Raw genomic sequence first — 25,359 nt, 5'->3', positions numbered from 1 at the left:
CAATGAGGAGGAGGAGGAGGAGGAGGAGGAGGAGGAGGAGGAGGACGAGGACGAATACATAGGAATACATAGGAAGAACAGACACCAGAAGACCTGGCGGACAGGATAGAATAGATGAAGGCTCCTCCCCACCCACCTCTCCCTCCGGCAACGTGCCGGCAGGAAATAGTTAGAACACCATGTGCCTGTAAATAGGACCTAAGCAGAGTTATACTGATATATATATATATATATATAGAGAGAGAGAGAGAGAGAGAGAGAGAGAGAGAGAGAGAGAGAGAGAGAGAATGCAGGTTACTGTGCACATTAATATTCTATATGCACTTTGATAAAGCGTACAGACTTGCATACATAAATGGACAAACGAACAGAGTATGGAATACATGACGGTGATGATGCAGGACACACGCACACACACACACACTCTCACACACACACACACACACACACACACACACACACACACACACACACACACACACACACACACACACACACACACACACACACACACACACACACACACACACACCTCACACACACACACACACACACACACACACACACACACACACACACACACACACACACACACACACACACACACACACACACACACACACACACACACACACACACACACACACACACACACACACACACACACTAAATGAAGATAAATATGAACATAATCTGATGAAATAATGAATCGGGAGACGAATGAAGAAATGCAGAGGGAGAGTAATTAGAGCGGGAATAAAAATAAATGATACGGTTTTCTACTTTTTCTGAGGAGGAGGAGGAGAAGATGGAGGAAAAAGAGGAGGAGGAGAGTAGTAGAGAATGAGGAACACACAAAGAACACAAAGGAAGAACAAACAACAGCAGACCTGCTGGTCCTTTCGAGGTTGTTTGTGACAAGCTACACTAACTATCTAATCAAAGGTGGAAGATGAAGGACAGCAAAGGCGAAGGCTCCTCCCCACCCCCCCATCCCTCCAGCCAAAGCTGGCAGGAAAGGAAAAAGAACCATGCAGCATGGAAAAACTGCATGGAATTTATGTAGGAAAGAGGAAAGAACTACCATTACTGCTACCACTAACCGGGCAATAAAAGCGGACAAGGACACCAGTATTCGAAAGAACTTAACGTTATTACGACAATGAGTAATATCTTAGTTGCTGGTTGGATTCAAAACACTTGTCTAATCTATTCTTGAAGGCCGTAACTGTTGTACTATCAACGACATCACAAGGTAGAGAGTTCCAAACATTAACAACTCGATTGAAGAAGAAGTGTTTAGCTTCGTGCGACGAGAATCTTTTACCACTTATCTTCAAATTGTGATTTCTTCTTGTTCTATTTGATCGATCAATTGTAAAGTAATCTTCCGCATTAATATCACTGAATCCTTTGAACATTTTAAACACTTCTATTAGATCGCCTCGCATTCTTCGTTTTGATAGACTGAATAAATTTACTTCTTTAAGCCTTTGTTCATATGACAAATTTCTCAACCTAGGAATCATCTTTGTTACTCTTCGTTGGACCCGTTCCAACTTTTCTATGTCTTTTCTGTAGTAGGGAGACCAAAACTGTACACAGTACTCTAGACGGGGTCGAACCAACGAATTATACAGTTTTAATATTACTTTTTCCGATTTATTATTAAAGACTCGTCCGATGAAGCCAACCAATTTGTTTGCAGTTTTAACTACCTCTGAACAATGCTGACCGGGCTTTAAATCGCTTGATATAGTGATTCCAAGATCCTTTTCTTTACTTACTGCAGAAAGTTGTTGGCCATTCATTACGTACCGAACGCAATTGTTATTTTTCCGATGTGCAACACTTTACATTTCTCAACGTTAAATTTCATTTGCCATTGATTGGCCCAACGTGCAAGTCGATCTATATCTGATTGTAAAGCTTCTTCGTCGAGTATCGCAGTTACTTTACTAGCAAATTTTGTGTCATCAGCAAATTTTGATACTTTGCAAATGAGCCCATCATCGATATCATTAACATAAATTAAGAAGAGCATGGGGCCAAGCACTGATCCTTGAGGTACGCCGCTTTTGACATCGAGCCAGTTAGATGTAACACCGTTTAGAACTACTCTCTGTTTCCGCTCAGAGAGCCAGTCCGCAAGCCAATTGTGAATGTTACCTGAGATACCGTGCGCCAGTAGTTTGCTGAGCAATCGTTGGTGGGGGACCTTATCAAATGCCTTTGAAAATCCAGATATATGATATCTACTGATCTGCTTTCATCGAACACCTCAAAAATATAGTGAAAAAAATCAAGTAAGTTAGTCAAACACGAACGTTTACTACGGAAGCCATGTTGCGAATTATTTATTATATTATTTTCTTCGAAGAATTTCACCATATTGTCGCGAATGATAGTCTCCATTAACTTACAAACAATAGATGTCAGGCTAATTGGTCGATAGTTTCCTGGATGAGACTTGTCCCCCTTTTTGAAAATTGGTGTGACATTTGCAAGTTTCCAATCCGACGGAACTTTTCCAGCTGTTAAAGATTTATTGAATATGATGGAGAGCGGTTTACAAATTTGATGTTTGATTTCTTTTAAGACCCTAGGGGTAATTTTGTCTGGACCAGGAGCTTTGCTTACTTTAATCTTTTCAATTGTGCGTAAAATGTCACTTTCTACGATGAGCACGCCACTTAACATCTTTTCGGTCCTTCTAACCTCCGGCGGTTGAGGTGAAGAGGACAGGGACGAGGAGAAGGAAAACAGCTTGAGGAAGAGTAGAAGAGGAAGAAGGAGTAAGAGGACTAGGGAGAGGATCAAGAGTAGGAGGAGAGTGAGGCAGGTCTGTGCGTCCGTCTTGTGTGTGCAAAAAGGAAAATAAATCTTTGTACCGCAGCACGGCCGTCCAAGTTTTGCAATGTGATATATCGTCAGTGTGGGATTACGCTTCTTCCGCTCACGTCGCAAACTTCTCCTTCTTTTCCCTCCTCCGTTTCTTGTTTTTTATTTGCCTATTCCCCTCTTCGTAATGTTATCTTTTATCTTTCTATTTTCTCCTTTTGCGCAAATTTTTTCCTTGTCTCTCTTCATTGGTGTTTATTATACCTTCCTTCTTTCTTCCTCCCTAATGTTCGTCTCTCCTTTCTCTCTCTCTCTCTCTCTCTCTCTCTCTCTCTCTCTCTCTCTCTCTCTCTCTCTCTCTCTCTCTCTCTCTCTCTCTCTCTCTCTCTCTCTCTCTCTCTCTCTCTCTCTCTCTCTCTCTCTCTCTCTCCCCCCCAGTAACTTTTATTCCAACACTACCACTTATATTTGTTTTTCACTTCTTTGTATTTTGTTGTGCATTTCTTGGAATGTTTACCAAAATCCACTCCATCTATGTTTCGGGTATCTTATTTTTTTTTATGATTCAAATACAAATTTTACTTTTTTTTTTTATATCTCCTGGTCCATTGGGTTTCGTTCATTAGTTGGCCGGCCACGTCTCATTATTTCAAACCCTTAAATTTTGTCTCGTTCCTCGTCTTTGGAGTGAAATGTTCGTTCGTTATCAAAGAAATATAACCTGAGGAAGGCTTTGCTAACCTTACTCCTTTGTTTTTTCATTTGTTGGTCCAATCGGTTTCATTCATCGGTTCGCAGGTCACGTCTCATTATTTCCAGCCCTTAATTTTGTATCACGTTCCTTGTTTTAAGAGTACAATATCCGGTCGTTGTTAAAGATAATCGCAGGCAGGTTATACTCCATCGGTTTTCTAGTTATTGTTAGTCCCTTGTACACTCCCCTTTAACTCTTCAAGTGTACATCAAGGCCATCCATTTCGAAATCTGGAATCCACTTGTTCATAAAATTCCAGTCCTGTAATTCTAGGGTCCTGGCGTCCTCCTGAATCCATCCATTGGTTTTCTGATGCTTGTTAGTCCACTGCGCTCTCTCTTTCAGCCCTTCAAGTGTCTATCAAGGCCATCCATTTCGATATCTGGAATCCACTTGTTCATAAAAGTCCAGTTCTTTTGTTCTAGGGTCCGGGCGTCCTCCTGAGTCCATCCACTGTGTTTCTGGTGCTTGTTATTCCACTGCTCTCTGTTTTTTAACCCTTCAAGGCCTATCATCGTTTTGGTATCTGGACTCCACTTGTTCATAAAATCCAGTCCATCGGTTCCTGGGTTTGGGCGTCCTCCTGAATCCATCCATTGGTTTTCTAACGCTTGTTAGTCCACTGTGCATCCCCTTTTAACCCTTCAAGCGTCTATCATCGTTTTGATATCAGGAATCCACTTGTTCATAAAAAAATCCAGGCCTTCGGTTCTAAGGTCTGGTCGCTCTTAAATTCGTTCATTGGGTTTCTGGTGCTTGTTAGTCCACCCTACTCTCCCTTTTAACCCTTCAAGTGTCTATCAAGGCCATCCATTTCGATATCTGGACTCCACTTGCTCGTACAAATCCAGTCCCTCGGTTCTAGGGTCTGGTCGTCCTCCTGAGTCCGTCTATTAGTTTCCTAGTTGTTGTTGGTCCCTTGTAGTCTCCCTTTTAATTAACCATTCAAGTGTCTACCATCATTTTTGTTATCTGGAATCCACTTGTTAGTAAAAATCCAGGCCTTCGGATCTAGGTTCTGGTCGTCCTCGTTATTCCAACCTTTTGTTTTCTAATGCTTGTTAATCCACAGCGCTTTCCCTATTAACCCTTCAAGTGTCTATCATCATTTTGGTATCTGGAATCCACTTGTTCGTAAAAACCCAGGCCTTCGGTTCTATTGTCTGGGCGTCATCCTGAGTCCATCATTTGGTTTTCTGGTGCTTTTTAGTTCAATGCACTCTCCCTTATAACCCTTCAAGTGTCTGTCGAGGCCTCCCATTTCGGTATTTGGAATCCACATGTTTATAAAAAATCATTCCTTCGATTCTACGGTCTGGTCGTCCTCTTAAATCCGTCCATTGGGTTTCTGATGCTTGTTAGTCCACCCTACTCTCCCTCCTCATTTTGGTATCTGGAATCCACTTGTTCAGAAAAATCCAGCCCTTCGGTTCCCTTGTCTGGGCGTCATCTTGATTTTTTGGTGCGTTTTAGTCCAATGCACTCACCCTTTTAACCCTTCAAGTGTCTATCGAGGCCTCCCATTTCGGTATTTGGAATCTACATGTTTATAAAAAATCAGTTCTACGGTCTGGTCGCTCTTAAATTCGTCCATTGGGTTTCTGGTGCTTGTTAGTCCACCCTACTCTCCCTCTTAACCCTTCGAGTGTCTATCATCATTCTGGTTTCTGGAATCCACTTGTTCATAAAAATCCAGTCCTTCGGTTCTAGGGTTTCGTCGTCCTCCTGATCCGTCTATTGGTCCCCGCCACACACACTCCTTCAAACGCGCGTCGTATCTCATTATTTTTCGAGAGCGGAAGTGATGCATACTAAGACGGCCACACTGCGGCTTTAATCTCGGTTTAATCACACTCATTATTCATCGTACTTTTTTTTTCTTCGTTTTTTTTTTTTTTAATTTGACTTTCTTCCGTCTCTCTTTTCTTCCTCCAGCTCTGCATCTTCCTTCTCCCTTTCTTCCTTCTCGTCGTCACTGCTTTCCTTCAGTCTCTTCCTTCTTCTTCTCTTTATCCTCATTTCTCGTTTATTCTTTTTTTCCAACTTGACTTTTTCCTTCTTTCTTCTCATTTTCCAGCTCTTCATCTTCCTTCCTTTTCGTCCTCCTTGTCTCCGTCCTTCTTCATTCCCTCTTCCTTCCCCCTGCTCTTCTTTCTCTTCCTCCTCTTCTTCATATTCTATTCCTTCTCATTCCTTCTTTTTTATTCAACTTCTCTTTCTTTCATCTCTTTCCCTTCTTTCCCCGACTCTTCTTCATTCTTTTCCACCTCTTCTTTTTCTTCTCTTCCTCCTCTTTTCTTCGTTTTCCTATTTTTCTCCCTGACTCTCTTCCATCTCTCCTTCCTTCCTCCAACTCTGCATCTCTGCCCTTCTTCATTCTTTCCTCCTGTCCTCGGCTATTCTTCATTCTCTTCTTTCTCTTCTTCTCCTCCTCCTCCTATTTCCTTCGTTTTTCCTATTCTCCAACTTGACTTTCTTCGATCTCTTCTTTCTCCAGCTCTTCATCTTCTTTCCATTATTTCACTTTCTCCTTCCTCCGGCTCTTCTTATTTCTCTTACTCCTCTTCATCTTTTTTTCCTTATTTTTCCTTATTTTTTTCTTTCTGCAACTTGATTATCTTCCCTCTTTCTTTTCTCCTCCAGCTCTGCATCTTTCTTCCCTTTCTTCCTCCTTGTCACTTTCCTTCCTCACTCTCCTCTCCATCCCTCGGCTCTTCTTCTTTCTCTTCCTTCCACCGCCTTGATTAAACTTGGGTGCTTCCGTTCACAATTATTCTTCACTCCTCTCGTTTCTCCCTTTTCTTTTTCCATTTTTATTTTGTCACCGAGTTTGTTTTCTTGAAGGGATTCTGGTCGTGCTTGGGATTTTTTTTCTTTTTTCTTGTTAATTGAGTTTTTTTTTCGGTTTAGTTGAAGTGATGTTACCGTGTGTCTCTTTCTTTTCGTTTTTTTTTTCTTGTTTTTTTTTCTGTATATCTTTCTTTTTCTGTTTCTTTTTTTTTCCTTCTTTTTATCTTCCTTTTACTTACTTTCTTTTTCTTTCCTTTTCCTTTCTTTCATTTTTCTTTCTTTTCTCTCTCTCTCTCTCTCTCTCTCTCTCTCTCTCTCTCTCTCTCTCTCTCTCTCTCTCTCTCTCTCTCTCTCTCTCTCTCTCTCTCTCTCTCTCTCTCTCTCTCTCTCTCTCTCTCTCTCTCTCTCTCTCTCTCTCTCTCTCTCTCTCTCTCTCTCTCTCTCTCTCTCGCACACCATCCCCCCACCCCACCCCCCACCCGAAACAATGAATTCCATGCAGGTTTCTCTCTCTCGATCGGGCTTGTCTCTTTATTTCCACACTCCTGTTTCCTTCTTATGTTTCAAGCCTTTATCCTTCGTTCTCTTTTTTTGCAATCTTCATTTCCTCCTTCGATTGCCCCTTTCTTCTGTTCCTCCCTCCTTCTCCCCTTAGTCCCGTTTATTCTGTTTATTCTCCGCCCCTGACCATGGTATTTCCTTCTTCCTATCCATGGTTTTCTCTATGTATATTTGTTGCTTGCGTTCTTCTTCTTTTTGCTTACCCTCCTCCTCCTCTGTTCTTCCTCTTTCTCTTGGTTCCGTTTATTTTCTTTCTTCTCCGCCTCTGACTTTCGTATTTCTTCCTCATTATTCATGGTTTCCTCTCTGTACATTTCTTCTTTGTTGTGTGCTTTCCATTTTCCTCTCTCTCTCTCCCATCTTCGGCTTGGCCTTTCCTCTCCCTCCACCTCGCTCATGAATCTCTTCCCTCCCTTCCCTCACCTGGTTTACATCCTTCACTACCTCCTCACCCTCTTTCTTTCCTCCTGTTAACACCTCCCTTCGATCCTCCTCTGACCTACCCAATCAACCTCTTTCCTTTTATTTCCATCGTTTTCCTCCTCCTGCTCTTCCTCCTGCTTTTCCTCCTTCCTCTTCCTCCTCCTGCTCCTTCTCCTTCATTCTCCTTCTCCTTCCTCATCTTCTTTGCCTTAACTCCAGATATATCTCACCGGATTTTTAGGTCTTCCTTCTCCTCCCTCGTTTCTCCTCCATTGATAGGGATTCGATACACCTTAATTACAGTGACTTAACGCAGGTAGTCGTATACTCACCTGCTTTATATTGCGGATCGTGTGCGTTTTTTTTTTATAGCGTACTTTACACACACACACACACACACACACACACACACACACACACACCGATAATGACGGCGACGTGCTGCACAATCACCTGTCGGGTAAAAAATGAGGCGCACCTGGTGATGAACGGCGCCAGCAAGGCATACCTGGGGCGGCTGTCAAGGTGTTCGCAGGTGAGGTTCAGTGTGATATGTTGGTCTGTGTTTTCTTCTATTATCATTCTATTCTATTCTGTTCTATTTTATTATATTCTGTATTCATCCTTCTCTCCCTTACCCATGTACGGTCGGTAAAAGAAATATTGAATACCCAGAGGTCTTCAGAATACGGGTCGGTACACTTAGACGCTTCCTTCTCTTACATCAATCATTTCTAAAGGCAAAAAAAGAGGTTAAACGCGTCCCCATGAGTGTTTCTTGAAGTTCATTGTGTAGAAACTTTGTCAGACTCCCACCAGGGTCTTAAAACTACCCCTGGAAATGCCCAAACCACCTACGAAAGGCTGTTCTAATATGCGTTTTGGGGCGCTGAACTATTGAATAATATCACCGACTTTGCGTGAAATCTATAGACATGATGTTGTGTTGCTATCCATCGGGACATACCTAACCAATACAATATCATTTCTGTAGATTTCGCTCAATTCTATTCCATAGGCCCATAGGTGTTCGATACGTTTTTGCCGACGGTACATGCTTGAAGATTCTCGTATAGTTCTATGTTTTCCGAGTTATGTTAAGTGTTTCCATTATATTCAAGGTTGGATACACGACGCTATAGAAAGGGATTGGTAGATTATATTTTTTTCCGTGTGAGGCGCAGATGCATTAAGCCGAGGGAGTGGGTAGTGATATATCTCATTAGCCGCTGCCAGTCCTGCATTAACTTCCGTCTAAGTGTGTCGGGCCTCATTTAGCTGCTGTCTATCTTCTACTTTATTTCATTTGCCTTCAATTGTCCATGCCAAAGGTGTGTCAGGGTTGCAGACTTTGAAGCGTGTTGTTTGTAGTCTTTCGGTTCACCCTCTTGTACTAGTTTTCATAATGATGATGATGGTGACGATGATGATGATGATTATAATAACAATAACAATAACGCTACTTCTTCTACTACTACTACTACTACTACTACTACTACTACTACTGCTACTACTACTACTGCTACTACTACTACTACTAATACTTCTACTACTACTACTACTACTACTACTACTACTACTACTACTACTACTATTGCTACTACTACTACAAATAATAATAATACCGTAATAATAATAATAATAATAATAATAATAATAATAATAATAATAATAATAATAATAATAATAATAATAATAATGATAATAATGATAACAATAATAATAATAATAATAATTATAATAATAATAAGAAGAAGAAAAAGAAGAACGGTAAATAATATAATAATATGATACTAGAATAATGTCAGTGTGCATGTGACTTATTAGAGAACGTGAGTCAAATCTTACCTTCGTTCAGCTGCCGGGTGCCGTACAGCAAAACTACCTCATGATATATTGTCCCGTGCCGTCACGCTCCTCGCGCCACACCCTTAACTCGCCTCGACCCTTCGCGACGCATATACATCACCGCAGACCAAGTGGATCAAAGAAGCAAGATATATAGCGTCATTCCTACACTGGCTCCTTAATCTTTGCTTCTCGTCCCCTTCTAAGAAGGGAATCAACAATAGAAAAGTCGGGGAACCATAAAGCATCTCATTCCTTCCTTTCAACTCTTTCCTTCCTTCTCCCTTTGATTTTATTCCCCCTCCCTCCTTCCTTTCGTTGTCCACCCTCTCCTATTCCATCATCCTGTCTCCCTTTCCTTATCTTGCGTTACCTTGGGTGGAATCAAATCAACGTAAACGAGTTCAGGATACAAAAAAAAAATAGAATGGACAGATTTCGCAACATTTACCCTGCACGTTCTTTTCCTCCTCCCCTTCTCGCCCCTTTTCCTCACCGTAAGTCACTCGGCGTGAACAAATCAACATGCATGAGTTAGAAAAAAAATAGGAAGATGGATGACACGTGTTCCTGCCTTGATCACCCTTTCTCTTCCTTCCTCCTTCACTGCTGTTTACCTCTCAGCTTTTGTCGCCACCAGTTACATAGTGCTTGGGAGGAATAGATTTTGCAGACTATGTCCCTTTTTCTCCCATCCCTTTATCTGTAAATTTGGATTCATACTCTCATTATACATATCCGTCAAAGAATTGCGTTATCTTTTTTGTTTTTCTTTTTAAACTTTTTTTTCAGCGTGTTCTTCCCTCTATGGTTATTATTTTCGTTACGTTTTGCCTTCATCCTATTCCTTCTGCCCATCACTTTGCCCGGGTGGATGTCAGACAAAGGATCGTAACAGAATCACACTCATTGACCAGCACAACGAAAAACAACTATTTTCCTCTTTTCACCCACTCATCCACTTTACTACCGATGGTCTCTCACCCACCAACCTACCAACCAAACCACACACCGACACTCTCCCTCATAATCCAGCCATTCACCCAACTACCAGTCCGTACAGATACGTCTATTCCGCAACCCACCACCTAAAAGAGACCCATTTTTCTTCTTCATACACAAACTTACCCACCTAAACGACTCCTCTCCACCCACCTACCTGCCCCTAAACATTCTCGAACCCAACCACCCAAATTCAAACATCCAAACATTCCACTCATCTACCTACCCCTAAACATTCTCGAACCTAACCACTCTGCAACCTACATCCAAACATTCCACCCACCTACCTACCCCTAAACATTCTCGAACCCAACCACCCTGCCACCTATCCAAACATTCCGCCCACCTACCTACCGCTAAACATTTTCGAACATAACCACCCTGCCACCTATCCAAACATTTCACCCATCTACATACCCCTAAACGTTCTCGAACCAACCACCCTGCCACCTACATCCAAACATTCCAACGCACCCAGTCACCTAAACACAAACCTTTTTAACCCAACTACCCACGTACGTCCACATTCAGTTCTTTCCCACCTACGGCCAACTCACCTTCCTTTCCAGCCAGGCAGCGGAGCGCGACGAGTTCAGAGTCACAAGAAGACGTGGGGGCGGGAAAAGTTAGCAGTCATCGGAGCGTTGAGCGCGGACGTGGCTCCCCGGTCAGGGCGTGTCGGGAAAGTTGTGCTGGAAAGTGCAGGCCGCAGCGACCATTAACGCGGAAGTGTGTATGTGTGTGTGTGTGTGTGTGTGTGAAACCTTGCTGCTTGTGGTTGGCGGTTGTTATGTGATGTGAAAGCGAGGAAGGAAATGCTGGATCAACTTGTTTTGCAGGAGGTAAAGGTGTTTGGTTCGGGCGTGAGGTCGTGTTAATGGTGGTTGCAGAAGTTGCGTACAAAAAAAGAGAGTATAGTTGATGTATTGGAGGAGAGTATAGGAGTTGTTTTTGGAGGAGGGTATAGTTGCTGTTTTGGAGCAGGAAAAGGTGTTTGGGTGGGGATTAAGGTCGTGTTAGTGTTGGTTGCAGAAGTTCCGTGGAAATGAAAAATAAAAAAATCTGGACATAGCAGTAGTGGTAGCGTAAAATATGATTGTGGATGTACATATTGCCTGTGTTAAAAGAAGTAAACATAAATGTATATAGGAGTCGGAGTAGTGGCGGTGATAAAGTAAAAAGGGACTGTAATGTCTGAAGGAAAACAAATATGTGTCAATGTATAGTGTAGTGAAAAAGACGTGAATAACTGTTATGGTTTCCTCAGCGTGAGTATTGAGGAGATAAAGAGGTGGAGAAAGAGAAGGTGGTGGTAGTTGGTGTATAGTGTTGTTGGTGGTTGTGGTGGTAGTCAGTTGCCGAAGGATATAGGAGGAGGAGGAGGAGGAGGAGGAGGAAAAGTGAACAAAAGGAAATTGAGGAAGAAGTCTAATTGAAAGATATTAGTTGGAGAATTGGGAGGAGGAAATGGATGATAAAATGAAGCAAAGCGTGAAGTAATGGCGGAACGAAGAGAGAGAGAGAGAGAGAGAGAGAGAGAGAGAGAGAGAGAGAGAGAGAGAGAGAGAGAGAGAGAGAGAGAGAGAGAGAGAGAGAGAGAGAGAGAGAGAGAGAGAGAGAGAGAGAGAGAGAGAGAGAGAGAGAGAGAGAGAGAGAGAGAGAGAGAGAGAGAGCAAACGAAACGAGAAAGTAACGATTTATAATGATGGAGAACGCGTGCAAAACCTGATAAACGGTGCGAGTAAAGACGTTGATAGTTACGAATGTGTGACGTAAAGTGCGCCAACAACCGTAAATGTTCGGTAATCAAACAGCCAATATACGTAATCGTCACTCTTCTTTCCTTTGCGTTATCTTCCAGCGGCGTATAGAGGAGACACATCAACACAAGTAGAGCCAGTAGGATTTTTTAACATAATGGGACGCGGCTATACATATTCCACTAAGAGACAACATGATAGCCTTCTCTTTTTACCTTATCTTCCGGAGTGGATCAAGAACACGTATTCCACACATCAAGGCGATTTATAGGGCAGTAACACGCGTAGCACTAAGAGGCCTTGTTGTGATGGTGTTCAAGGGCGGGGAGGGAAAGGGATGGAAGGGGAGAGGACATGATAAAACAGATTCCCTAACATAATACCTTAATCTTTTTCCAATATCTCCAGCCCTTCGCTGCCGCCATTACCGTAAGATTGGCTCCATATGTTGGCACGGACGCGGCAAACCGACAATACTATAACATGACCGAGACTCCACTTCCTCTCCTACTCCTATTGCGCCCACTCCACCTCTCCCACTCCTACACCACCAATTCCATCTTTCCTACACTTACTCCAATCACTCCACTTCTCCCACTCCTACTCCTCCTACTCCACCTCTCCCATGCTTACTCCACCCACTCCACCTCTCCCACTCCTACGTCGCCCATTCCACCTCTCCCACTCCTGCTCCTTCCACTCCACCTCTCCTACTCCGCTAATTCCACCTTTCCTACGCCTACTCCACTCATTCCAGTTATCCTACTCCTACTGCCCTCACTCCACCTCTCCCAATCCTACTCCACCCACTCCACCTCTCCATTCCTACTCCACCTACTCCACCTCTCCCACTCCTACGTCATCCACTCCACCTCTCCCACTCCTACTCCACCCACTCCTACTCCACCCACTCCAACTCCACCTACTCTGTCTCGCCCACTCCTACTCCACCCACTCCACCTCTCCCACTCCAACTCCACCTACTCTGTCTCGCCCACTCCTACTCCACCCACTCCACCTCTCCCACTCCAACTCCACCTACTCTGTCTCTCCCACTCCTGCTCCTCCCACTCCACCTCTCCCACTCCTGCTCCTCCCACTCCACCTCTCCCACTCCTACTCCACCCACTCCACCTCTCCCACTCCTACTCCTCCCCCTCCACCTCTCCCAATCCTACTCCACCCACTTCATTTATCCACTCCTACTCCATCCACTCCACCTCTCCCACTCCTGCTCCTCCCACTCCATTTCTCCACTCCTACTTCATCCATTCCACCTCTGCCACTCTTGCTCCTCCCACTCCACCTCTCCCACTGCAACTCCACCTACTCTATCTCTCCCACTCCTACTCCGTCCACTCCACCTCTCCCACTCCTGCTTCACCCACTCCACCTCTCCCACTCCTGCCTCACCCACTCCACCTCTCCAACCTCTGCTCCTCCCACTCCACCTCTCCTACTCCTGCTCCTCCCACTCCACCTCTCCCAATCCTACTCCACCCACTTCATTTCTCCTCTCCTACTCCATCCACTACTCCCCTTCCTTCACACATAATTCCTTTGCCTGGTCTTCTCTTTTCTTCTTTTCCCTTTCTATCTCATTCAGTTTCTTTCCGTTTCATTCCATTGCCATAACTTTCCTTTGCTTCCCTTTCTTTCATTTCCCATTCCATCCCATCCTGTCAAAATCCCATCCCCTTGCCTTCACAACCCATTCTTTACGTTCCTTTCCTTTTCATTCTATCTCATCCTATCTTATCCCATCCCGTTGCCTTCCCTTCCCTTCCCTTTCTTTCTTTTCCTTTCCTATCTTAGTTTCTTCCCTTCTATTACTCTTTTTATCCCGTCTCTTTCCTTCCAAAAGTTCAGTGTCTTCCTTTATTCTTTTCTTCAGTTTCTCATATTCATCCATTCCCTATTATATCAATAACGTGCCTCTCCTTTCCATCCTCCCCTTCACCTCTATTTCATTATCTTACTTTTCCTTCCCACCCCTTTCTCAATGTTCTCTCATTTCTCCCTGTCATTCATATATATATCCACACATTCTGTTCTCCAATGCACACCTCTGTCAATATCTCAAACCTCCCCACTCTCTCCACTTTCTTCCTACAGCAGTTGATGTCACCCTCCCTACTCCTTTTCCTAGCTCACTTTTCCACCTATTATCATACACATCGCTATCTGTCTGATTATCCTTCATCCTACCCATTTTTATTAGTCTATACCATTCATTCTCATCTGTTCTTCGTCATTGGTCACTTCAAGGCTCCGAAACGCTAACGCAGACATCCCCTCTGAAACGCATCCAACCGACCCCGCGTGGTATCGGATGCCGCACCATACACCTATGAGCCGTGGTCGATGTGAGTTCTTATCAGGGATTTGTACATCATTAATAAAGATTTTCTGTCTAGTCCCTCAACGGTTTAGTGCAAGTAATATGGGACGTTGATTATTTCTTATTACAAAAAACAAGCAAACTATTAATGTGAAATTTGTAATCAAATCTGCAATCAAAATCCAGACTGTTAATCATCTAAACTCTAAAGTGAAGTTCAAATCAGGTATTTATCATTCGGAGGAAAGTGAGAGAGACATGTTTATGAACTGAAAGCATGGGTAAATACACATATCAGGCGTTGTCGAGTAATGTTGCGTAGTACAGAGGAAGAGAGGAAGTGAGGAAGGGGGAGTGAGGGAGAGAAGGAGAGTAAGAGAGAGTAGGAGAGTGAGGAAGAGGAAACATGGAAACATGGAAACGCAGGCAACAGAAAGCCTATTGGCTCATTACGAGGTTGCCCGCTTTGGTGATTTAATCTGCTCGACAGCCTGGGGCCTGGGGAGCAGATGAAAGCACCTCGACATTGAGGAGTAGATGAAAGCACCTCGATATTGAGGAGCAGATGAAAGCAACTCAATATTCAGTTTACTCCCGACGCAGCGAAGTGACGGTCGATTCTATATTTGAAGGAGTTGATAGTATTCGCATATACTACTTCTGAAGGAAGATTGTTCCAGTGACGGATGACTCGGTTTGAAAAGAAACTCCTTCCGATGTCTGTGTTACATCGCTTAGACTGAATGGGTAAACCGTTATTTCTAGTTCTTAGGTTGGTTTGCAATTCAAAGAAATTGGAGTAATCGACGTTATTGAATTTTTTCAGATACTTGAAGACTTGAATCATATCTCCTCGTAGGCGTCTTTTCTCTAATGTAAAGAGATTGAGTCGCTTGAGTCGTTCCTCGTACGGTTGAGCCCTTAAGGTTGGTATCATTTTCGTGGCGCGTCGCTGAATCCTTTTCAGTAAATCAATGTCCTTTCTGTAATTAGGAGACCAGAACTGTACTGCATACTCGAGGTGCGGTCTTACCATGGAATTATACAAGGATAGCATCACGTCTGGCGTTTTACACTCGAAGTTCCTCGCTATGAACCCGAGCATAGTGTTGGCTTTGTTGTATGCTTTTTTACAGTGATTCGCGTGTTTCAGGTCACTGCTGATAGTGACTCCAAGATCCTTTTCCTCCTGCATCGCTTGCAGAGGTCTCCCATTCATGATGTATGTGTGGTTACTATTTTTGGACCCAATGTGCATGACTTTGCATTTGTCAACATTAAAAGACATTTGCCATTTTTCCGACCATTCGATAATGTGATTGAGGTCTTTCTGAATGATTTCGCAGTCGGTCTTTGTGAGGGCCTTTCACCCCAACTTAGTGTCATCAGCAAATTTCGATATTGTGGATTTCAGTCCTGATTCGAGGTCGTTGATATATGATGAAGAGAATGGGTCCCAGCACTGACCCTTGAGGCACTCCACTAGTGACTGGAAGCCAATCGGAAGGCTGTCCGTTGAGTAGTACTCGTTGTTTTCTGTCGGTGAGCCAATCTCTTATCCACGCGATCAGATTGGCTCCAATGCCCGCCGAGTGCAGTTTCTTAAGGAGTCGCTCGTGGTACTTTGTAGAAGGCTTTCTGAAAGTCCAAGTATATAACATCACTGGGGATGTGGGCATCCCAGTTCTTATATATACCTTGGAAGAAGTCTTATAAATTCGTTAGGCAGGAGCGTTTGTTTCTGAAGCCATGCTGGGTATCGGAGATTACATTATTGTTTTCTAGAAACTTAACAAGTTTATCTCTAATAATTTTTTCGAGTTTTTTCGTGCCACTGACGTCAAACTTATGGGCCTGTAGTTTAATGCAACGCTTTTGTCTGCCTTTTTGAATATTGGTGTTACGTTCTCCATAGTGCAGTCTTCCGTGACCTTTTTCATTTGAACAGACTGGTTGTAGATGTTAGTGAGTTGCTTAAGTTTTTGTTGTTTCAGCTCTTTTAATAACCGCGGGGACAAACCGTCAGGTCCTGTTGACTTGTTCGTGTCGAGTTTATCCAAATACTCTTTCACTTCTTGGTCGCATATTGAGTCAATTTTCAGGGGTGTGATTCCCCTCGGCGGGTCAGGGTTCTCGGGCATGGTTTCAATGTTTTCGACTGTGAATACGGATGCGAAGTTACTGTTGAGGATTCTGGCCATCTGTTTACTGTCCTGAGTTGCAGCTCCAGTCTCGTCTGTCAGGGGACCAATATTGGATTTTACTTTTTTTTCGATCTGATGTATGTGAAGAATTTTTTTGAGTTTGTCTTGATGTCACGCGCTATTTGTTTTTCGTAGTTGCGTTTACTACTCCGAATAAGGGTGCGACAAGCTCTGAGGCTGTTGTGGTACTGAGTACGGGGTTCGGCCGTGTCATTCTCTTTCATTAGGTTATAATTCCTTTTTTTTAAGTTTACCGCCCTTTTTATTTCTCTGGTCATCCACGGTGGATCTACGGCACCATTTACTCGCCTGGGTTTCGTCGGCACTGTAGCCTTTTCTACTCCCAAAAGGTTATCTTTGAAGTTGTTCCACACGTTGTCGATTGTATTGTCGGTTAGGTGAAGTTGGTCCCAGGTCGCAGAGGGAAGCAGCTCACGGGCTAGGTTGAAATTTGCTTTTTTGTAGTCTGGTATCACTGACGGATTGTCTACGAGTTTGTGACTTATGTTGACATTGAAACGGATTAAGTGGTGATCGCAACCGTTAATTTTTTCACCAACTTCACAGTCGCGAATGAGGTCGGGGTCGCTTACTAATACCAGATCCAGCAGATTGTTTTCTCTTGTTGGTTGAGTTACAACTTGAGTGAGGAACGAATCCTCCACCATTTCTATAAGCCTGTTACCCTCTTGATCTCCAGTCAATTGTCCCCAGTCAATGTTAGGGCAATTAAAGTCCCCAATTATTATTACTTCTTTACTTTGTGTTAAAGAGTGAAGCTCTTCGTACAGGGCAGTGTCATCGGCTGCCTGTTGTTTTGGAGGCCTGTATACGGTCGCAAGTGTTAGTTTCTTATTATTCTCAGTTATTTCCACATAGACGGAGTCGTAATTCTCTGCGTCCTGTTTGTCTATTTTTATGGCAGGGAGCGTACTTTTTACGTAGCAAATTACTCCTCCTCCTTTCTTGTGCATTCGATTTTTTTGGAAGCTTTCATACCCGGGAAATGACAGTTCAGATACTAGATGTGCAGAGTTGGCCCAAGTCTCTGTGATGGCTACCACATCTGGTTTCTCAGTTGCAATATACGCCCTAATTTCGTCCTTTTTGGGTAATAGACTACGTGCATTTGTGTACAAAATGGAAATGTGACTACTGGTTTGGCCACGTCGTGTTGAATGAGTTCGCTTGTCGGAGGCGTCGTTGGTTACACAGTTTCTTGCAAGCCGCATCGACGCTACGGTTCGGTTGATCAAGGGTTGCCTTTGCCTTGCCCTCGCCTCCAGTTTTTTGAATAGCTTTTCGAGAAGCTTTCAACTGCATCGTTCAGGAGCCTTCCTAGCCGCGCCGAACCAACCTCGTTCAAGTGGAGTCCGTCCTCCCAAAACAAATCTGGGCGCTGGTTGAAGTGATGCCATGCGTTCATGAACCCTACGCCTTCATCGTTACATAACTGCTTTAGACTAGTGTTGACGCCGTACGCTTTACTGTTGTTGTATCCGGCGAACGTATTGACTCTCGGTAGAATTCCAGAGACGATGATGTGAGGGGACTTGGTCTTGTATTTCCGAATGACTTGACGGTATTTTGCTAACAGGTCCTGTATTTGAGTTGACTGAAGGTCGTTGGTTCCCGCATGGATCAGATACACTGTGTCGTCCTTCGCATTTACTGAAACTGCATCGACAGCTGATTCAATATCGTCCAGTTTGGCTCCGGGTATACAGAAACGCTGCCGTGTCAACGTATTCCGACCGCAAAACTCCGTAAGTTGGCCTCTCACCACACTGTCTCCAACTAAATTGACTCTAGTGGTTAGTTTGCCCATACCAGGAAACAGCGTCTGGTTCGTACAAGTGACAGCTGGTAGAATGGTCTTGTGATTTCTTCTGGAAGGGCGCGAGGTACAAGAGGGAACGCGGGCGAAGGTGGGTTTGGAAGTGGTGGTGGTGATAGTAGTGGGTGGTTGGGAAGGGTGAAGGGTGAGGTGTGGAGGGTGGGAGAGGTGGTCTCAGAAATGGAGGCGGAGGAGGCGGAGGCTGAGTTCGTGTTGGAGATGGAAGTGGAGGATGGAATGGTGATGAGGATAGGGGAGGAGTCAAGGGTGTTGGAGGGAGAGGAAGGAGAGCGGGAGAAAGGGAGTGGTACTGTGGATGGAGGTGGATGGGGTAGGAAGGAGGTGGATGGAGTAGGAATGGTAAGGGTGGCGGCGGGTTCAGGCGTGGCAGAGGAGATCGTGTTGAAGGTGGAAGGGAAGATGGAGTGGTGATGAGGATAGGGGAGGTGTCAAGGTTGTTGGAGGGAGAAGAGGAGGGAGTGGATGAGGTAGCAAGGAGGTGGATGGGATAGAAGGAATGGTAGGGGTGGCGGCGGGTTCCAGCGTTGCAGAGGAGTGGGGTGGTTGAGGCGAGGCAGAGGAGATCGTGTTGGAGGTGGAAGGGAAGATGGAGTGGTGATGAGGATAGGGAGGAGTCAAGGGTAGTGGAGGGAGAAGAGGAGTGGGAGTGGATGAGGTAGCAAGGGAGGTGGATGGGGCGGAAGGAATAGTAAGGATGGAGGCGGGTTCAGGCGAGGCAGAGGAGGAGGAGGAGGAGGTATGTAATTGGGTCAGAACGTCAGAATATGAGTTTGAGGTGGAGGAAGCTGGAGTAGGAAGGGCGGGGAATGACGTCACAACTTCCCATATCAGAACGTTTGAGCGTTTCAACTCATCGTTAATCGAGCTAAGTGCTTGGATACGCGAGTCCAAGACACAATATTTACATTTAGACTCGCTGAGTTGAAAGTGGATCGTGGCAAATTTCTGCGAACAATTACCGCAAGTGAAATATTTGGGCATGGTTACAATTCCTTTTTTCTTTTCTTTTTTCTGTAGCAAGAAACTTTAGTTATGATATATTTAGAAACCGCGTGGGTGGCTTGCTGAATACCAGGAAGGAGCTCAACTGAACACCTGGAAGGAGTTAGGTAGGGGTCGGGTCGAGTCCCGCGGGGGTAATTAGTTGGACGGTAGAGAGGCTTGTTTAGTGACAGGAACACAAAGGAGCACAAAGGAGGAGGAGGAGGAGGAAATAGTTAGAGGAGGAGGAAATGGTTAAAGGAGGAGGCGGAGGAGGAATTATGGGTTTGGGCGGAGAAGGAGGAGTATGGAAGGTGATTAAAATAGAATTAGAAATACCTGTGTTGATTAGGATTATTTAAGGAGTGCCGGGTGGTTTCCTTCGTTAAGCCCTCGGTGGCTGTGGGATATGGGCAGGTGTGAACACCTGGGTCTTGGTGTGTGAACACCTGACTGTCTTAGTGAGGAGTGCCGGTGAAAAGATAAGCCGACCTCACTAATCCTGGAAAATTTCAGACTTAACGGGCGGTACTGGAGTAATTATACCCTGAAATAAATAGGGCGGGGTTCAGGAACGATTGGTAATGAACAAGAAAATACAGTGAGTTGTGATCTGACCGTTTACTATAGTAATAAAATAAATAAAATACTCGCTATAATAAGTGTGTAAATGTATCACTCGGGTTTATGTTTAAACAATGTGTGTGCTGTTGTTGAATACTTTACTTTGTTACCCTGTGACAGGTACGGGAAGCAGTAGAATTATGACACTTAGCGTTCCACAGCGGCGGTGATGTCTGCTTAGGCAGTGAAGCGACGATGAAGTTACCGATGAGCGATGTACAACCTCTTCAAGTAATATCAACTACAGTTAAAGTCCTCGATGGCGTATAAAGATTGCACAACACACTTGGTGAACACTAATTCACGGAATCGCGGTTAACAGTAAATTGAGGAATCACGATGAGCACTGAATTACGGAATCACGGTTAACACTGAATCACGGTATCGCGGTTAACACCGAATCACAGAGTCGCGATTAACACTGACTCACGGAATAGCGGTTAACACTAAATCAAGGAATCACGGTCAACACTAAATCACTGAATCACGGTTAACACTGAAACACGGAATAGCGGTTAACACTGAATCAAGGAATCACGGTTAACACTAAATCACTGAATCACGGTTAACACTGAAACACGGAATAGCGGTTAACACTGAATCACTGTATCACGGTTAACACTGAAACACGGAATAGCGGTTAACACTGAATCACTGTATCACGGTTAACACTGAAACACGGAATAGCGGTTAACACTGAATCACTGAATCACGGTTAACACTGAAACACGGAATAGCGGTTAACACTGATTCACTGAATCACGGCCAACACTGAAACACGGAATAGCGGTTAACACTAAATCACTGAATCACGGTTAACACTGAAACACGGAATAGCGGTTAACACTAAATCACTGAATCACGGTTAACACTGAAACACGGAATAGCGGTTAACACTAAATCACTGAATTACGGTTAATACTGAAACACGGAATAGCGGTTAACACTAAATCACTGAATCACGGTTAACACTGAAACACGGAATAGCGGTTAACACTGAATCACCGAATCACGGTTAACACTGAAACACGGAATAGCGGTTAACACTGAATCACTGTATCACGGTTAGGAGGAGAGGAGGAGGAGTCACTGAAAGAGGGATGGGAGGATGGAGAGGAGGAGTCACTGGAGGAGGGATGGGAGTGAAGGAGAGAAGGAGGAGTCACTGAAGGAGGGAAGGGAGTGAAGGAGAGGAGGAGTCACTGAAGGAGGGATGGGAGGAAGGAGAGGAGGAGTCACTGAAGGAGGGATGGTGAAGGAGTCACTGAAGGAGGGATGGGAGGAAGGAGAGGAGGAGTCACTGACGGAGGATAGGGAGTGAAGGAGTCACTGAAGGAGGGATGGGAGTGAAGGAGGAGGAGGAGTCACTGAAGGAGGGATGGGAGTGAAGGAGGAGGAGTCACTGAAGGAGGGATGGGAGGAAAGAGAGGAGGAGGAGTCACTGAAGGAGGGATGGGAGTGAAGGAGAGGAGGAGGAGTCACTGAAGGAGGGATGGGAGGAGAGGAGGAGGAGTCACTGAAGGAGGATGGGAGGAAAGAGAGGAGGAGTCAGAAGGAGGGATGGAAAGGAGAGGAGGAGTCACTGAAGGAGGGATGGGAGTGAAGGAGAGAGGAGTCACTGAAGGAGGGATGGGAGGAAGGAGAGAGGGGTCAGAAGGAGGGATTGGAGTGAAGAGAGGAGGAGACACTGAAGGAGGGATGGGAGTGAAGGAGAGGAGGAGTCACTGAAAGAGGGAGGGTAGTGAAGGAGAGGAGGGTCACTTGAAGGAGGGATGGGAGGAAAGAGAGGAGGAGTCACTGAAGGAGGGATGGAGGAAGGAGAGGAGGAGTCACTGAAGGAGGGATGGGAGTGAAGGAGAGGAGGAGTCACTGAAGGAGGGATGAGAGTGAAGGAGAGGAGGGGTCACTGAAGGAGGGATTGGAGTGAAGGAGAGCAGGAGTCACTGAAGGACGGATGGGAGGAAGGAGAGGAGGAGTCACTGAAGGAGGGATGGGAGTGAAGGAGAGGAGGGGTCACTGAAGGAGGGATGGGAGTGAAGGAAAGGAGGAGTCACTGAAGGAGGGATGGGAGTGAAGGAGAGGAGGGGTCACTGAAGGAGGGATGGGAGTGAAACATGGAAACATTGAAATTCAGGCAACAGAAATCCTAGTGGCTCATTACGAGTTAGCCTCTTGATTTAATCTGCTCGACCGCCACTTGGGGCTTGATGAGCAGATGGTTGAATTGACATGGAACCGAAAGCGGTTCCATGTCAATTCAACCTTTGGTCAGTTCAACCCCGGTCAACTCAACCCTGGTCCGTTCAACCTCGGTCATCTCAACCCCGGTCAACTCAACCTCGGTCAACTCAACCCATGACTAACTCAACCTATGGTCAATTCAACCCTGGTCAACTCAACCCCGGTCAACTCAACCCCGGTCAATTCAACCCTGGTCAACTCAACCCCGGTCAACTCAACCTCTGGTCAATTCAACCCCGGTCAACTCAACCCCGGTCAATTCTTCCTCGATCAACTTAACCCCTGGTCAACTCACCCCGGGTCATCTCACCCCCGGTCAATACACCCCCAGTCAACTCAACCCCGGTCAATTCAACCCCGGTCAATTCAACCCTGGTCAACTCAACCCCGGTGAAATCAACCCCGGTCAATTCAACCAGTCAATCCGCCTTCGGATTTGACGGTTTCGCGGCAACATCCTTCATGTTCATCACTAGGAGTGTTATCGTTTTGATACTTAGTCTACCAACGAAGCAGAAAAGCATGCAGATTTCAGAATTGAGCTTGAAAATTTGATAAGATGAAAATATTTGAGAGCTGAAGAGTCGAAGACGAATATGTGCTGTAAATGTTTATTTACTACTAAACTGTCGGGTTATTTTCATATTTTTATTATCATTGAAGATGAATGATGGAGGCTTCGCCTGAGAAGTTCTATGGAAATGGGTGAAGAAGACTGCAGGTGAGTGTACGTGACGTCATGTCTCACCTCCAGCAAGCATCCAACGTCAGCGTTGGTTCCAACCCTTCCTAACCCCTTTCAACTAAACCTCTCAAATCTGAACTCTCTTCTCCACCCTTTTCTAACCCTTCCAACTCTTCTACAATGCAACCCTTCCTATTTATATCCCAATCCCTCCGCAACCCTTTATCCCTTCCTGAACCCTTTCCCAACCCTTCCTATTTTTTCCTAATTTTTAACCCTTTAACCCAAGATTCCCCAAATGTCATAATGATTAATCTCCTAACCTCCTAACCTTTCCCCAAGGTGTTCTAACCCTTTCTAACCCTTCTAACTCTTAGGAATCCTTCCCAACCCTTCCCGAATCAAACCCTTCCAATGCTCTAATTTCGACAACCCTTCCGCAAACCTAACTCCCAACACCCAATCCTTCCTACCAACCTTCCTAAAAACCTTTCCCTAAATCATTAAACCTTCCAACCCTTTCTAAAGAGTGCATGTGGAGAGAGAGAGAGAGAGAGAGGAGAGAGAGAGAGAGAGAGAGAGAGAGAGAGAGAGAGAGAGAGAGAGAGAGAGGAGAGAGAGAGAGAGAGAGAGAGAGAGGAGAGGAGAGAGAGAGAGAGAGAGAGAGAGAGAGAGAGAGAGAGAAGGAGAGGAGCAGGTGTGTGTGTGGTGTGTGTAGGGAGAGTAGGGACAGTGAGGAGAGAGAGAGAGAGGAGAGAGAGAGAGAGGAGAGAGAGAGAGAGAGAGAGAGAGAGAGAGAGAGAGAGAGAGAGAGAGAGAGGAGAGAGAGGAGAGAGAGGAGAGGGAGAAGGGAGTGTGTGTGTGTGTGTGTGTGTGTGTGTGTGTAGGGATGATAAGGAGAGAGAGAGAGAGAGAGAGAGAGAGAGAGAGAGAGAGAGAGAGAGAGAGAGAGAGAGAGAGAGAGAGAGAGAGAGAGAGAGAGAGAGAGAGAGAGAGAGAGAGAGAGAGAGAGAGAGAGAGAGAGAGAGAGAGAGAGAGAGAGAAGAGAGTGTGTGTGAGGGAGAGAGAGAGAAGAGGAGAGAGGAGAGAGAGCTGAAATAAAGGGAGAAGGAGAGTAGGAATTTATTAGAGAGAGGAGGCAGCTGGGAGGGAGAGAGGAGGAGAGAGAGGTAGGATTAATTAAGGGACTATAATTGGAGTAAGTGGAGTGTAGAGTTCAACAGTTGAGCTGTCACGGTGTGGTGTGGGAAGGGAAGAGAGAGAGAAGGAGAGAGAGAGAGAGAGAGAGAGAGAGAGAGAGAGAGAGAGAGAGAGAGAGAGAGAGAGAGAGAGAGAGAGAGAGTGAGTGAGAGAGAGGTGAGAGAGTGAGAGAGAGAGAGAGAGAGAGAGAGAGAGAGAGAGAGAAGGAGCGCAGAGTGGGGCCGGGAGAGATCAAGATCTATAGTAACAGGTCTCCTCACCTTATCCACTGCGCAGCCTGTGACGTCAGCTGGCTGTGAGACAGTGAGGAAGACGGGAACTATTCTATATTCCCTGTTCTCTCATTGCGCTGCTCTCTCTCTCTCTCTCTCTCAAGAATACCCCATGTTTGCCCCCAGATGTTGATGCTGTCATTATTATTATTAGTAGTAGTATTGTGTGTGTGGTGTGTGTTTACTCACAAACGCAAATGTACGCATAACAGCTGTAATATTTTGTATTTCTCGCTACTTCATATTTTTTTCTATATGTAATATAATGTGCCTTGTCAATGGCTGTGAGTAGATACCCCTACTCCATTCTTATTACTAGCTTACATGTGTGTGTGTGTGTGTGTGAGAGAGAGAAACTGGGAGCGACTGCCAGCTAGCTGTTACTACACGGAGGTTGAAGAGCGAGAATCGGCCCCGCTGAACCTACCCTCGAACAGCCTGGTGACGGGAGTGCGCCAGCATCTGCGAAAATATGTCGGAAATGAGGAGACCTGGTACTGTAGATCTTGGGAGAGATGTCGATCAGCGACAAGACAAGGAAGGGTCGGCATCATACGATCATGGTCCCCAATCAGCGACGCGCTCCTCACACCTACCCACATACACGACACGTATTTGTACTTAAATATTACATATTCTTCCTCACGGATACATTATTTTAGAGTCTTCCTTCCTGATCTCTCCTGTATTGTCTTTGGAGGCTTTATAGTGACCAAGGCTACGAGTTGTCCCCAATTATGCCTATTTCCTTCCTTGCTGGTGAGGGTTATATATATGATTACGGTTGTCATTGTCTGCCGAGGCCTTGAAGGACGTTCATTGCAAGTGAAGAAAACTTTACACTCAGTGTTGTCAGAGTTTCTGTATTTCTGCACTGCGATCGTGATGTTGTTTACCTCGATCGTCGTCATCAACATACTAGAAGACATTCATTATCGCATTTCTAAACTGACTTCACATAATTTGGTATATTT

Source organism: Eriocheir sinensis, chromosome 30 (genome assembly GCF_024679095.1).
Source record: "Eriocheir sinensis breed Jianghai 21 chromosome 30, ASM2467909v1, whole genome shotgun sequence".
Taxonomy (NCBI): Eukaryota; Metazoa; Arthropoda; class Malacostraca; order Decapoda; family Varunidae; genus Eriocheir; species Eriocheir sinensis.
This window is presented reverse-complemented; position numbering follows the sequence as displayed.